The following is a 13,331-nucleotide window of genomic DNA, read 5'->3' on the forward strand; positions in this document are numbered from 1 at the left end:
GGGATATACACATATACATATACACTTATGAGCAAAGTCAAAAGAGTCCAACAGAAACAAAGTACAATAGGTTGACCTGGCAAACAAAGAAATCAAAAATTATATTTACCAGTTAAGAACAAAACTAACTAAAGCACAAAGTGGAAAACAAAACTAAAGCATGGTGTCAAGTGGGGAATAAAGTAATGAAAATAAAACTAACAAATATTTTTAGAGGAAAGTAAAGAAAGAAAAGAAAGAAAGATTAGATATGCAAAGTTAGAGGTATATGAAGATTTATATATACTAAAGATTAACTACAAGGGAAAAAGAACAGTAGGAAAGCAAACAAATAAATAAGTGTAAAAAAGAATAGGTTTAAAAAATTAAAAGTTAAAATTATTTTTTAAAAAGAGAAAAGATAGAAAAAAAAGGGAAAAAGAAGAAGAAGAAGAAGAGAACTCCACAGAACTGCAAAAGCCTAGTGTAGGTGCAGAGGTTTATAACAGCAATGAAAAGTGTGACTGAATATACACACAAACATATATATACACCTATAAGTAAAATCAAAACAGTCCAACAAAAGTAAAGTACAATACATTGATCTGGCAAACAAAGGAAACACAAAATTATATCTACAAGAACAAAACTAACTGAAGCACAAACTGGAAAACAAAACTAAAGCAAAGTGCCAATTGGGGAATAAAGTAATGAAAAGAAAACTAACAAATATGTTGAGAGGAAAGAAAAGAGAGAAAGAGTAGATATGCAAAGATAAATAGTGGTAGATAAAGAAGATTTATATATATTAAAGATTAACTGCAAGGGGAAAAAGACAGTAGGAAAAGCAAAAAAAGGAATAAGTGTAGAAAAAATAATAAAATGTTTAAAAAATTAAAATTAAAAAAAGAGAAAAGAAAAGAAAAAACAAAAACAAACAAAAAAACCTCCCAGAACTGCAAAAGCCCAATATAGAGGCAAAAGTTTATAACAACAATAAAAAATGTGTGAGGGGGGAAAAAAAAAAAAAAAATCAAAAATTTAATTAGCTGTCATAGTGCCAATAAAATTGACAACTATAATGGGGGTGGGGTGGGGAGGGAAAAAAAACCCCAAAGAATCTACAGAAGCCAAAACATAAGAATAAAAACGCCTTTTCTTGAGTCACTGCTGTCAGAGTCCTTTCCCTCCCTGTGAGTCACAGTCCACTTCACCTCCCTAGGATCCCCTCCAACACTCTGCTGATCTCTTGACCTGCTATAAGGGCGGTTAAGATTCTAATCTGTTCCTACTCCTGTGTGTTCTTGCCTCCAGTATCCACAGCTATCAGAACTAGTGCATTTTCTTTTGTGGGAGGTCTCAGTGACCTTTTATATCTTCCACAGACACAGAATCTGCCTAGTCGATCATGTGGATTTAATTTGCAGCTTGTACAGATGGTGGGAGGGTTTTGGGTCTTCTTTAGTCACACTGCCCCTGGGTTTCAATTGTGGTTTTATCTCCACCTCTTCATGTGGGTTGTTCACTGGGGTTTGCTCTTGAGGCTGCCCTGGAGGACTTGGCTTTGTCCCTGTGAGGGTCAGGTGTGGCGGTGCTGCAGCTGCTTGAGTTTCAGGGGTTCTGTCAGCACCAGGTACTTGGGAGTTGGTGGCTAGGGCAGCAGGAAATATAGTGCTCTAGAATGGCAACCAGTATTGGCCAATATGCTCCAGTGTTCTTGCCTGGAGAACCCCCTCCCAGACAGAGAAGCCTGGCAGCCACTGTCTATAGGATCGCAAAGAGTTGGACATGACTGAAGTGACCTTGTGCACATAGATGCAAGACTTTTTTTGCCTGTCCCAGAGATGAGCGTGAAGGTGGAGCAACTGCTTGGCTTGTGGGGACTCTGGTGGTGCCAAGTGCACAGGGATATGGACTGACTCCACAGCAGGAGTTATGGCCCTCTCAGAGTCTTTTTTCGAGCTTCTTGTAGCTGGCGATCAGAAGGCCTCTTTGGCCAGTCTTTCTCCATAGATCCGCCAGTTCAGGCACTTAGAGGACTTCCTTGCCTGGGGTCCTTCTCTGTTGATTGGTGTATCAGGCACTTAAAGGGACACCATGGGTGGGGTCCTACTCTGTAGTGTAGTGCCTCAGGCGTTTGGTGGGCCAGCCTCTCTATTGTTCAGCTGCGGATGCTGGCCTGTGGGGAGAGAGGCTATGGTGATGGCTCTACCCCCTATGCATGACTCAGTAGTATCACCTTGCTTCCATGGCTTCCTGGCTTTCCTCCACAGGCATTTCCCACCACAATCTCCTCCCTCACACCCCCTCAGTCTGTCTCTCCACAGTCAAGACCAGCCCTTGCCCTGGGATTGCTCCACAATCCCTAAACTCCATCTCCCAGCCACCGCACTGTCTAGGGTACCTATGGCTGTGGCAAGGACTGTCTGTTCGCATTCCGTTTAGACTACCACAGATCAGCTCTCTCACTCTCAGCCTTAAATGTTTCCCTTCTGACCCAGATAATTGCCCTTAAGTGGGGATCAGACCCCTGCTTCAGTTCCCCCACCTCCAAGGGCAGGTCCAGTCCTACTAACACTCCCACTTTTTCCCCTAGTTCCTTCATCCTACCGAGTTTTGTGTGGTTCATTCTTTTCTGCTGGTCAGGTACTCCTGTCCACTCTCAGCTGGTGTTCTGAATGCATAAATCTACTTACTTTTATATGTCATGTTTGTATCAACAGTGCACAACCCCAATAGCTCAATAGCTTTTTCAGACAGCATTCCATTGCCTTACTTGTCTTTGTCTATCCCTTTCACATGGCAGGGGCAATGATATTTGCCTCATAGTCAGTGCTCAGTAAATGACTGCTAGAGTGAAATGAATTGAAATTATTTTATCTTGAGTTATTACACCATGAATCACTTCAAATTACAGAAGAAAAACTTCACTCTGGTCTTTAAGATCATTCTCTCTTACTCAATACAACTATTCTTCCTCCTTACCCTGATGGCCTCCCACTCTGAGCACCTCTTATAAATTATTTGATGCTGATTTAGAAAACAATCTAGAGACCAAAACAACAACAACAAAAAGCTCCATCAGGCATCCTTTAATATGTCAAACTGGATTTTCTTTTAAGTCTATCCCCCACGTTTTCAATCCAATGTAATGCTAAGATTGGACTCCATTTATATTATCGATATCTACAGTCTGATGTATAACATTTTGAGTTAAAACCAGATATATAATTATACTACATAGTTATCCAAGAGTGATTTGTATTTTTATGGATGGGACTAATTATTTTTAGAAACCTGAGGTGCAATATTTCTGCCTGTTTTCTTTGTGTAATTTGCAAGTTTACATGTTTGACTACATGCTGTTCATATTTTGATGAGATTTCAATTAATTATACCTGTGCTGTGCTTTGCTTAGTTGCTCAGTCATGTCTGACTCTCTGTGACATTATGAAATATAGGCTGTCAGGCTCCTCTGTCCATGGGAATTCTCCAGGCAAGAATACTGGAATGGGTTGTCATGCCCTTCTCTGGAATTAAACCTGGTAAAGGCTTATTATGAAATGCCCATTTGCCTGGTCCTCTGAAAGAATTTCCACTAAGTTTTCTCAGTCCAATTTAGGTGACAAGAAAAGCAAAAAGAGAAAGAAATAAAAATGAAACCTGAGTAAGACTAAATAACAAATTTGGTGTAGTGACACTGTAAAATTTGCCACAGAATTGCCCAGGCATAGTTAATAAATGTGTTACTGATATTGAATGAGACGGTTGGATGGCATCACTGACCCAATGGACATGAGTTTGAGTAAGCTCCAAGAGCTGGTGATGGACAGGGAATCCTGGCATGCTGCAGTCCATGGGGTTGCAAAGAATTGAACACAACTGAGTGATTAAATTGACTGGTATTGGACTGCATGCTAACTGTGTAAAAAGAAGTATTTTATGTTGGCTATTATGAACCATGATTTTTATATGATTATTGCTATGTATCAGTATTTAGGTATTGTCAAGTGGCACAAGAAAATCTGAGCATAAAATACTCTAGTAGGTAGTTCACTCTCTATGTATAGTAAATTTATTCATCAAGTGTTTTGACATTAAATGATGTCGTTTGTAAAACTTGTGGAAACTTGGAGTTACTATGGAAACATATAATGGGGAGACCTCGAGGGAGAACCCTTATAAATACAAGATTTTCTTCTTTATCTCTCATTTGCTTTATTCATCTTCTTAGATTTAAGTCTGTCATTAATGTTCTGAAAGTAAAATTTCCAAAGTGCTTTGCAGGGCTGATATTTCTATCACTACCCCAGCAATTTAAAATTGAGTAAACACCATCAGGATCCATTCACTCATGCAAGGATTCATGATTCTAATTGCTGTTCCCTAAGTATTATATATTGTTTGCACAAAATAGCATTGCTTGGCCTTCAGATAATCAGTTCAATGACAGCTGCAATGAATCTTCCTCCTACTATTCAGTGTCAGGTGCATTTCACAGCTTTACTGTCTCCCTTTTGTGAACACTAATTATCTGAATCTTCTGAGCTTAATGCTTATGCTGAAGCATCTGTATTCTGTAATACTATAATTCAGGAAGACACCTGGATTTCTTCTAATAAGGTGTACCCCTGATTTCTCTTATGTTATCACCTTTTCCCATCCAATATCACAGTCAAAGGAAGCAGGCTACTTCTCATGTAGATTTTAAACAAATTCTAGTGAAGTGACAGATGAACACAGGCATTTATTTCTCACCCATATAAAATCCAACGTGGGAGATGTCAGAGGCTCGGAGGCTCTCCTTCATGTAATTATGCAGAAATACAAGATCTTTCAATCTTGCAATTATGTCATTAAAAAAAAGAAAATTGGCCATATTGCCTGGCATGTGGGATCTTAGTTCCCTGACCAGAGATCAAGCTCACACCCCTTGCAGTAGAAGCACAGAGTCTTAACCACTGAACTACCAAGGAAGTTCCTCCATCAACTTTAACATGTGACTTCCAAGATTACTGCAGTTTTCTTCATCTCAGTCATCCAAAAGGGAAAGAGCATAAAGACATACACTTGAAAGGCTTTCATAGGCCAGAACAATAATCCAGAACATACCAATTCTGCTTCCATTTCATTGATTAAAATTTAGTCACACGACCCCTTTTAAGAGAGGGTGCTGATGTAGCTATATGTACCAAAATAAGAGGAAACAGTTTTAATGAACAGCTAGCCAGGCTCTACTAAGTGAAAGTTGCTTTAATGTGTTTCTTTTTCATTGAAATATAGCTGATATACAATGGATTAGCTTCAGGTATAAGTACATAATGATTTGACATCTTCATACATTATGTAATCATCACCATAATAGGTCCAGTAATCATTTCTATATATATTATTACAGTATTGTTACCATATCCCCTATGAGGTATTATCAATACTGATTTGTTACATAATTGGTGGTTTGTTCCTTTTAAATCCCTTCAATAATCTTACCCATCCCCTACCATCCTCCTTTCTGGGTACCAACCATTTATTCTCTGTATGAATCTGTTTTTATTTTGTTTTAGTTTTTTTTTTTTGTTGTTGTTGTTCTTATTGAGATTCCTCCTATAAGTAAGATCATGTAGTGTTTGTCTTTCTCTGACATATTTCACTTAGCATACTAGCCTCTAGACCCATACATATTATTGAGAATGATAATATTTCTTTTAATGGCTGAGTAATACTCCAGTGTCTACTTATTTATTGATGGCCACTTAGGAAGCCTCTGCTGCTGCTGCTGCTGCTAAGTCACTTCAGTCGTGTCCGACTCTTGTGCGACCCCATAGACGGCAGTCCACCAGGCTCCCCCGTCCCTGGGATTCTCCAGGTAAGAACATTGGAGTGGGTTGCCATTTCCTTCTCCAATGCATGAAAGTGAAAGTGAAAATGAATCCACTCAGTCATGTCCGACACTCAGCGACCCCATGGACTGCAGCCTTCTAGGCTCCTCCATCCATGGGATTTTCCAGGCAAGAGTACTGGAGTTGGGTACCATTGCCTTCTCCGTAGGTAACCTCTACATCTTGGCTAATGATGCAGTGAAACTTGATGTGCGTATGTCTTTTCAAATGATTGTTTTCATTTGCTTTGTGTAAACAACAAGTTGTAAAACTGCTGGATTATATTTTCAGCTTTTTAAGAACCTGCATATGGTTTTCCTGTAGTGGCTTTACCAATTTAGAATCCCACCAACAGTGCAGGAGTGTTTTTTTTTTTTTTTTTCCCCACATTCTCCCCAACATCTGTCACTTGCTGTTTTTTTTGTTTTTGTTTTTTGATAATAGCCATTCTGTCACTTGTCAGGTGGTATCTTATTGTGGTTTTGATTTGTATTCCCCAATAATTAGTGATATTGACCATTTTTTTAAAATGTCTCTGTTGGCCATCTGTGTGCCTTTGGAAAGATGTCTGTTTAGGATCTCTCCTCATGTTTTAATCAGGTTGTTTGTTCCTTTGATATTAAGTGGTAGGACTTCTCATATAATTGAATACAAATCCCCTTTGGGGTATATTATTTGCAAATATCTTACCCCATATAGCACCTTCCTTTTAAATTTTTTGAAAGTTTTCTTCACTCTGCAAAAATTTCTTAGTTTCATGTAGTCTTATTTATTTTTTCTTGCTGGAGGAGACATGAAAATATTGCTAAGATCTATGTCTAGCATGTGCTGCCTATATTTTCTTACAGGAGTTTAATGGTTTCAGCTCTTACGTTTAAGCTTTAAATCCATTTTGAGTCTATTTTTGAACACAGGATATGAAAGTAGCCCAGACTATTCTTTTGTATGTAACTGTCTAATTTCCCCAATAATATTTTTCCTCATTTTATACTCTTGTCTCATTTTTCATACATTAACTGACATTATTTGTGTACTTTATTTTCTGAATTCTCTGTTCTGTGCCATTGACCTATGTGCCTTTATTTGTGTTATACAACATTATTTTGATTACTGTAGCTTTATACTACTGTTTGAAATAGAAAAAAAAAAAAAAAAACATGATACTTCCAACTCTGTTTTTCATACTCAAGATGGTTTTGGCTATTCAGAGTCTTTTGTTTCCACACAAGTTTTGGAAGTATTTGTTATAGTTCTGTAAAAAAATGCCATTGGTATTTTGATAGGGATTGCACTGAATCTGTAGATTGCCTTGGATAGTATGGTCTTTTAAACAATATTGACTTTTCCAATCCAAGACCATGATGTAGCTTTCCATCCGTTTGTGTTGTCTTCAAAATCTTTAATCAGCATATTATAGTTTTTGAAGTACAGGTCTTTTGCCTCCTTCAGTAGATTTATTTCTAGATATTTTATTGTATTTGATGTGATGGAAAACAATATTATTTCCCTAATTTCTCTTCCTGACATTTTAGTCTTAGTGTATATTAATTTTATATCCTGCAAATGTACCATATTTTTTGATGAGTGTTAGGAGTTTCCTGGTGATATTTTTAGAATCTTCTACATGTAGTAGCAGGACATCTGCAAGCAGTGACAATTTTACTTCTTTCTTCCAATTGGCTTTTTTTTTTCTTTTTCTTTTATGATTGCTGTGGCTAGAACTTCCAAAATTATGTTGAATAAAAGTTGTGAAAGTAGGCATCCTTGTCTTTTCCCTGATTGTAAAGGAAATGTTTTCAGCTTTTCACCATTGAGTATGATGTTACCCGTGGTTTTATAATATATGGCCTGGTGAAAGTGAAAGAGAGAAGTTTATCAAGATCTGTAAAATAAGACTCCTTGCTTGAGTCTTGATAGATATTTGTAAATATTTTGCATCCTCTCTGTGAGAGCTGTATTTCTCGGGGGACTATTTTTGTGACTCGATGAACATGAGTTTTTTTTTTTTTTTACTTTCCAAAACCAGAAACCAAGAGCTTAAATAATATTTCCATTGTGAAAAAGCTTTCTAGACAAGTACTATCTAAATGCCCTACTAGCTTTTCTTTTTTTTTTTTAATTTTATTTTATTTTAAAACTTTACAATATTGTATTAGTTTTGCCAAATATCGAAATGAATCCGCCACAGGTATACCTGTGTTCCCCATCCTGAACCCTCCTCCCTCCTCCCTCCCCATACCCTCCCTCTGGGTCGTCCCAGTGCACCAGCCCCAAGCATCCAGTATCGTGCATCGAACCTGGACTGGCGACTCGTTTCATTTCACGCCAGTCAGAATGGCTGCAATCCAAAAGTCTACAAGCAATAAATGCTGGAGAGGGTGTGGAGGAAAGGGAACCCTCTTACACTGTTGGTGGGAATGCAAACTAGTACAGCCACTATGGAGAACAGTGTGGAGATTCCTTAAAAACACTGGAAATAGAACTGCCTTATGATCCAGCAATCCCACTGCTGGGCATACACACTGAGGAAACCAGAAGGGAAAGAGACACGTGTACCCCAGTGTTCATCGCAGCACTGTTTATAATAGCCAGGACATGGAAGCAACCTAGATGCCCATCAGCAGATGAATGGATAAGAAAGCAGTGGTACATATACACAATGGAGTATTACTCAGCCATTAAAAAGAATACATTTGAATCAGTTCTAATGAGATGGATGAACATGAGTTTAAGCATACTCCAGAAGACAGTAAAGGGCACATCTCCCATGTGTAGTACACATCTTGCATGCTGTAGTTCATAGGATTGCAAAATGTCTGACATGACTTATTTACTGGACAACTGATTGGCACAAATGATAAAGAATTTGCCTGCCAATACTGGAGATGCAAGAGATGCAGGTTTGATCCCTGGGTTGGGAAGATCATCTGCAGAAGGAAATGGCAACCCGTTCTGGTATTCTTGCCTGGAAAATTCCATGGACAGAGGAACCTGGCAGACTACAGTCCGTGGTCAGACCCAGCCCAGCATTCACACTCTTGAATAGTCACAATGACAGCCTTATTTGAACCCTTGGAAAACTCAGGAGTAAAGAAGGCCTTGCACAGTCCTTCCAAACTGTGGGGAAAAAGTGAGGCCTTCTACCTCCAGATTGTAGACAATTGTAAAAAAATTTTTAAAAAAGCTTTTATATTGGTAGAAATAAGGTTAAACGAAGTTCAATGGCCTTTCAGAATCTATACTTAATATTATTACTACAGGTGTTATTTATTCTGAGAATAGGTCAACATGGGTGTCAACCCCCATAGTGGCTATATTTCCTTCCACTTAAATTAATTTTGACATATTGAGTATTTACACAGTTCTGGAAGCTAAAAGTCTAAGATTAGGTATAGACTGTTTTGCTTGAGTCTCAGGGCTGTGTCCTCGTGAGCTCCCTGTGTCCTCATATGGTTGTCCACAGTCTCTATGTTGTCTGTGCTTTTCTCTCTATTTTTATAAGGATGCTAGTCAGGGTGGTCTCATTTTGCAGACCTCTTTTAAAGGCCCTATTCTCCAAATACTGTCACATTCCAATGTACTAGGGTTTAGGACTTTATCATATGAATTTTCAGGAAAAAAAATTCAGTCTATAACATAAGGCAATATATATCTTCAGGATCAAAGTAACTTATTGAATATATTAAATAGATGGGTTCTATGAAATAATGAAAGTAGAATTTGTTTGATTGAATCACAGTTCTCAACAAAAGTGAGAGCCCTTCAACCTCTCTCCTCTAATGAGTATAAGATACACGAAACACTTGCATGGTAAATATGTGGATAACACATTGTTTAAAAAAGAGACACAGATGTATAGAATAGTCTTTTGGACTCTGTGGGAGAGGGAGAGGGTGGAATGATTTGGGAGAATGGCATTGAAACATGTATAATATCATATAAGAAATGAATCACCAGTCCAGGTTTGATACAGGATACAGGATGCTTGGGGCTGGTGCACTGGGATGACCCAGAGGGAAGGTATGGGGAGGGAGGTGGGAGGGGGGTTCAGGATGGGGAACACGTGTACACCCGTGATGAATTAATGTTGATGTATGGCAAAACCAATCCAATATTGTAAAGTAATTAACCTCCAATTAAAATAAATAACTTTAAATTAAAAATAAAGAAAGAAAGAATAGAAATTTTAATAAAATCTGAAGTGAAGAAATGGACCTCAACTGAGGAATAAAAGGTAAAATGCAAATAGATGAAGAGTAAAGAAAAGGGCATTTCAGGATAGTGAAATGATCTAACCATGATATACATAAGACTAAAGTATATTATGTGCTGAAGATACAGTGAATAAATCAGTCTGACTAGAGTAGAAGGTCATTGGAAGTTTGCTTCAGTGGAAAAGTGTATTAAGAACATTAAATTGGCAATAGAGTGTCAAGTAGATCGCAAAGGACAGGCCAGAGACCAATTAGAATGTTAACGAAATAAGTCAGATGAAATGACATTGAACTTGGATGCCAGTGTTGCAACTTAGAGAATCATAAAGATGAAAAAATTATCATGAAGGAAGTTGTGTTCTAGTTATTGTCTCAAAATAATCTAAGTTGACTAGTATAGAGGTAAAACACTTGGAGAATTTTGAAACAAAGCTTCTATTTTGGAAGAGGGGAGGTTGAATTAAGCTTCATATAAATAAAATGGCCACAGGTTACCTAGGTGGAAATATCCATTATGCAGTTAGAAAATGGAAATGAAACATAGCATAAAATGTACAATGAAGCTAAACATGTAAAAATGAATGAGTCCCTCTTTTAAAGGTTGAGTGGAAAGAGGTTACAGAAGAGGTGGATATTGAGGGCATAAGATGTTAAATTTGATAACTTAGAAGTATCATGACATAAATAAATAATGAAGCCCTGAATGTAATCCTACTGAAACAGGCATGGATGATTCATGTCAATGTATGGCAAAAACCACTACAATATTGTAAAGTAATTAGCCTCCAATTAAAATAAATAAATTAATTTACAAAGTAAAGACATATGATTGGTCAGTGGGATGAATAAAATCAATTATCATAAAGGATCATTGACATAAATATTGAAATGATCAAGAAAATGGTTGAAAGTAAAGATTAGAGTTAAATTCTAAATTCTGTTTAGGAAATGGAAGTGGGTCCTCATAACAAGTGAGCAATAGCAGCAATGTTTAGAAAAGGAAATTCTAATTAATATAGATGATGACAGAGGATGAGATGTTTGGATGGCATTACTGACTCAATGGACATGTGTTTGAGCAAGTTCTAGGAGCTGGTGATGGACAGGAAAGTCTGATGTGCTGCAGTCCATGGGATCACAAAGAGTCAGACACGACTGAGTGACTGAACTGAACTAAATTAATATAGAATTCTATTGATGAGATACAAGTGTATCACAGTTAAATGGCCATTTTAACTCTGCATTTCCACATAGCTCTAACAGTAGTGAAACTAGTGAGACTGTGACAACATATTTACATTTTTAAATGTTAATTATAAGAGTACATGTGTTTTGTCTTCTATCTAGATTGTAATCCTTTGAGGAAGCTTATCATTACATTTCCCTTTTTGCAATAATAGTTCTAAATATGAGCTTAACTTTTAAATACTTGAAAACTGTAAGTAAACCAATAATTAGTTTAACCTGATGTGCTTGTATAAACACATGCATACACATAAGCCTTTATATACACAGGTGAGCAAATCTATCTAGATCAGTAAAAATTATATCTAGGAGGCAGCAAAGAGGTTAGTACCTTCCTTATTTTGCATATATTTAAACAAACTTATTTACTGTTGTTGTTTAGTGGCTAAGTCATTTCCAACTCTTTTGCGATCCTTTATACTATAGCCTGCCAGGCTCTGGGCTTCCCTCATAGCTCAATTGATAAAGAATCTGCCTGCAATGCAGGAGACCTGGGATCAATTCCTGTGTCAGGAAGATCCCCTGGAGAAGGAAACAGCAACCCACTCCAATATTCTTGCCTGGAGAATCCCATGGAAAGAGGAGCTTGGCAGGCTACAGTCCATAGGGTCGCAAGAGTCAGACATGACTGAGTGACTAAACCATCATCATCACTGCCAGGCTCCACTCTCCATGGAATTCCCCAGGCAAGAATACTGGAGTGGGTTGCCAGTCCCTTCTCCATGGAATCTTCTTGACCCAGGGACCGAACTTGTATCTCCTGCTTGGCAAGAAAGCCCAAAACAAACTCATAGACAAAATAGAAGTCGGTCAGTTGTGTCCAACTTTTTGAGACCCCAAGGACTCAATTCTTGGAATCCATGAAATTCCCCAGGCCAGAATACTGGAATGTGTAGCCTTTCCCTTATCCAGGGGATCTTCCCAACTCAGGAATCAAATCCAGATCTCTTGCACTGCAAGCAGATTCTTTACCTGTTGAGCCACAAAGTCCAAGAATACTGGAGTGGGTAGCCAATTCCTTCTCCAGTGGATCTTCCCAACCCAGGAATCGAACCGGGGTCTCCTACATTGCAGGCAGATTCTTTACCAACTGAGCTTTCAGGGAAGCCCATAAATTAAATATATAGCTGTTCAGAAAATTAAAATGGAAGTAGTCTTGTTCAGGCTTCAGAAGCAAGAGAGCAGGCCTCTGACCTCCTTCTAGTCTGCCTAGAAACTGCTTGGATTCCATGACTATCTATAAGAACAGCAAGTTTGGTGGCACTTTAGGTAAGAAAGTGATGGGTCTTGGAATTCTTGAGCTCCTGGACTCCTGGCCAACCACCTAGTGCCTAAGAAGTCCTTATGACTGGAAGGTGAAACCAACAGCATTGAAAAAGTTAAAGTAAAATCAGACTTGAATTTTTTGATGCAAACTGATGATGATAACAGTTTGAAGCCTGGGATATTAAGCCAAAACTGCAATTTGAAGGCTTGCTTGTGGGGTGGACTCACCACCCAGGACCCTTTTCCAATTGAAACTTAAGATTATTGCTATGTGGGACTTCCCAGCACTGCTCAAGTCTGGATGTAGGTGTTGGCTCAATTTGGTGATGTATATGCTATTATTTTTCTCTCTGTTGTTTCTATTTCTTTTTTCTAATGATTGTGTGTTAAAATTAAGTTAAATAATCCTCTGTTAAAAACTGAAATTGTTTATTTGTATGTAATGAATGTTTTCCTTTGTGAACAAATCCTTTGTGCCTAAAAAGAAAGTAAAACTTTCAGCAGAACAACACCTTATATTTAAATGTGTTGTGTGTTAAGTCAATTCAGTCATGTCCAACCCTTTGTATGGACTGCAGCCCTCCAGGCTTCTATATCCATGGGATTCTCCAGGCAAGAATACTAGACTGAGTTGCTATTTCCTTCTCCAGTGGATCTTCTCAAACCAGAGATTGAATCCTCATCTCTTAAGTCTACCTGCATTGGCAGGGGGGTTCTTTACGTCTAGCACCACCAAATAAAGCCACTA

This window comes from Bos mutus, chromosome 15 (genome assembly GCF_027580195.1).
Source record: "Bos mutus isolate GX-2022 chromosome 15, NWIPB_WYAK_1.1, whole genome shotgun sequence".
NCBI classification, from domain to species: Eukaryota; Metazoa; Chordata; class Mammalia; order Artiodactyla; family Bovidae; genus Bos; species Bos mutus.